The sequence below is a fragment of the Rhagoletis zephyria genome, unplaced genomic scaffold (assembly GCF_001687245.7).
Source record: "Rhagoletis zephyria isolate East Lansing unplaced genomic scaffold, Rhagoletis_zephyria_1.1 Rzeph_scaffold_35225, whole genome shotgun sequence".
In the NCBI taxonomy this organism is placed as follows: Eukaryota; Metazoa; Arthropoda; class Insecta; order Diptera; family Tephritidae; genus Rhagoletis; species Rhagoletis zephyria.
In genome coordinates this window covers 1-3,453 of record NW_016192280.1, presented here as the reverse complement: position 1 = coordinate 3,453, position 3,453 = coordinate 1, and the positions used below count along the sequence as shown (strand labels likewise).

Genomic DNA, 3,453 nt, shown 5'->3' with positions numbered 1-3,453 from the left:
TAATAATTGTTGAACAAAAAATTTAATGTAAAATATAATATTAATATCAGTTGGAGTTTGCGAGAAATACTTATATATGTATATGTCTGTATGTTTATGTCATTTTAGGCTTGAGCGTTGTACCCGCTGTATTGCGAGAGAACAATGTTGCCACCATCGATAAAATGGATTGCGTAAGTGGAATAGAAACCAAAGTTGAGCTTCGAAAGCACAAAGAAACTAACAAATCAGAAGTTAAATCGTCTAAAAATACTCACAATTGCGAGGCCATCAGCAGCACCAATGCTCCCGCCAACAGGTTTGACCTCTCAGGTCGCACCAAGAACTATTTCACTGGTGAAGAAAATACAATCATTAACATCGACTTTTCGGACGATCAAATGAGTGTTGGCAGTATACCGTCATCCAACTCGCCCCCTTTAAGCCTAAATGGTATGCTGGAGACCAATCTAATGCATTTTCCAACAGGTGGAGACAATGTGGATAATGCGAACAGTGAAGCTTTAGATGACATTGATTACAGTGATGGCCACTTCGCAGATAGTAATAGAGACGCGACAAATAAGGATTCCTCTTTGTGAGATTTACTAAAGCACCATTCACGCGTAGGAGCAACAGTTTTGAGTGGTAGTTCATATCTGAACAAGATTTACAGAAATATTTTCAACAATTCTACATCGAAATAGACAAGTTGAACAGTTTTGATGAATGGTCCTCTTGCATAAGAGGCGAGAGAGACACTGTTTTCCGAGTAATATTGCTCAACTTGATTTGATCGTAAGCCTGCCTATCAGGATTAATGGCCATACAACTTTTGAATGAGAATTGCAGTTGCCTTATTTTTCAAGGCTTTTGCTGATATACATACATACATATCGTCGTTTAAAGTACAAAACCGCGTATCATCAAAATGCAAAACCGCGTATGTGATGTGATGTTGCATAAATTATTTTCTAGTGGGTAAAAACACTCATTTTTCAAAATGGTTCTCTTTTTTATAAAGCAATCGCATTTCTGGCTAGTATATTTCAGGACGAATGGATAACGATTGAGCCAAGAGCTTTTGGCAGTAAATGGCAGTTACGCGGTTTTTTACTTTAAACGACGATATGTATGTATGCATATAATTTAGACTGGGTCGGTTTCCATATAAAACAAAAAACTTTTTAATTCACGATAAAAGTCTCTCCAAGTAAGTTTTCCATCAAGCTGGGTACTAACATTTTTTTTTTGTTTGCCAACCAGACTGATAACTTATTCATATGTGTATGTGTACGCATGAGCGTAAGCATATCAAAGCTAATTAAGATGATTGTTTATACATATACATAAATTAGGTCTTTTTTTATGCGCTAAATGCGTTCCTCAGAAAGGCGCATGAAAAAGTTCTTTACTTTATACAAAAAAGGGGATGCGTTCCGGCATTTCAAAAACCGCATAAATTCAGACACTCCATGTAAAAAAATTCTAAAAAACCGCAAAAAAATCCAATGAGGCAATATTGAATTTCTTCACTTCAACACTTATTACTTCATGTAAAACTGAACATTAATGAAATAAATAAAATCTGTATTTTAACCAAAAATCAAAAAAACACAACAATAAATACATGAATTATGTAAGAATACAAAGACAAATTATTTATCAGAAACATTGTCCCCTACACACTTAAAAAATAATAAAAACTCTCAAGAAAGCAAAATCGCTACAGCGAAAAAATGGCCTGAAAACCCGAATAAATTCAAATCCGCGTAAAAAGAGACCTAAGTGTATATATGTATAACGCAAGCATTCTTCTTAATTCGAAATTTGTAATTTTTGGCTATTAACTATGCACTTACGAAAATTTTGACTAAACTTTGCTAATTTTCTTTCTATCATGACCCACTTATTACACATGCACATGGGAACATGGTCGATCATAGTATGTATGTATGTATATACAAACATATGAACGTATACTACAAAATGTAAGAAAGTTTCTTAAGATGATGATTGGGAAATCGACTTCATCTATTTCCCTCACAGGACCCTCCCTACCAGAAGAGTTTGCCGTATACTCAAACACAAACGCAAATTACTTCTAAAATGATACCGTTTGAATCCGGTAACATTTTTTTGAATTTATTAAAAGCAATGTGAAAATTCGACTGAATATAACTGTAGATTTTAATGTACATGGTCGCTCCGTACTCTTCCCTGGCAGCATTTCGAGTGAATAAGATTTTTGCGGAAGAATCAGAATCTGACCTTAGAAATTTCAGATTGGCTCTAGTTTTTGAGATATTTTGACTAAAAGGTGTAAAAAAACGAATTATTGGCATATTTTGAACCGTTATAATATAAAAACAATACATGATAGAATATTTTTAATAGTTGTAAAGAAAGCTTAAAGCTTATTCTGAAAGATAAGAAGACTTTATGGTAGTATTATTTTTGAAAATCTTTTAAAATGCACAGGTAAGCAAAAAGTAAAAAATGTCCGCATATTTCTACTTAAAATTGATTTAGAGTAATTTTCATGTTGTAGCTATTCGCTGTGCATATATTTTTAAACTTGTTTTTGTAGCTGATGCTTTTTAAAAGCTTTTTTTACATCGTATTCAAAAGATTCTACCAGACCCCGTTATTCCTTATAGATGTTTAAAAAATGCCAAAAATTTGTATTTTGGTACTTTTAAGTCAAAATATCTTAAAAACTGGTAGCATTTCTAATTTCAGATTTTGATCCTACGGGAAAAATTCTGTAAGAATCAGGGCTGAGTTTCCGTGCCTCAAAATTTTTTGAAATCTTGTTGGCCTGTGTTGTGGATCAATTATAATTGGAGTTAATAAGCTTATTTCAGGAAAAAAAATATCGCTTTTCTTTTTTTTGAAAATGTTTCCACGCGATTTCTACTCCTTAAGTCTTTTGCTTAGTCTCGTTAAAATTATTTTCCTTTTAAACAGATCTGTTGAGTGATTATGCCTTTTTGGAATACAAGTTTGTGCTTAAAATATTAACGGAAATGATCAAAGCACCGAAACTTGGTGTCTGCGATTCCAAGCCCCAAAATTTTTCTTTATATTTTATCAAATACGCATTTACCTTTCCTATTCCTATCGAAATACATAGTTCTTTGTAGTAGTGTCGCTTTGGTATCATAAAAGACGTGACACTTCGGTGGAACCCTTCTTTCCGACAACGAATAAGAATTCGAAGAAAGCGATATCTTCGGATATGATTTTCACAGAAATGTATCAAATTAGTGACATCCGCGATAAAATTGTTGACGGGGTTCTAAATCTCGTTTAGTTATGTTTTAGTTTTTCCTATTTGCAAACAAATTTTGTATTTGTATTCAAGTTTACGGCAAATGGTTCTTGCAGGGACTTAATCTGATACTACTGCACATATACATACATGTGCGTGCATGTTTTTTACAACAGCTGTTTAAAATAATCAAGAAATTA

General features: G+C 33.1%; 1 long non-coding RNA gene across 1 annotated transcript; it reads right to left on the bottom strand.

Annotated features, from left to right (window-relative positions):
* Nucleotides 1-2,548: 2,548 nt before the first annotated feature.
* On the bottom strand, nucleotides 2,549-3,265 carry LOC108354359 (uncharacterized). Its single transcript, XR_001846500.1, has 2 exons — nucleotides 3,028-3,265; nucleotides 2,549-2,968 (listed from the first exon to the last, which is right to left on the bottom strand). It is a non-coding gene; the product is annotated as an uncharacterized LOC108354359 (long non-coding RNA).
* Nucleotides 3,266-3,453: the final 188 nt, after the last annotated feature.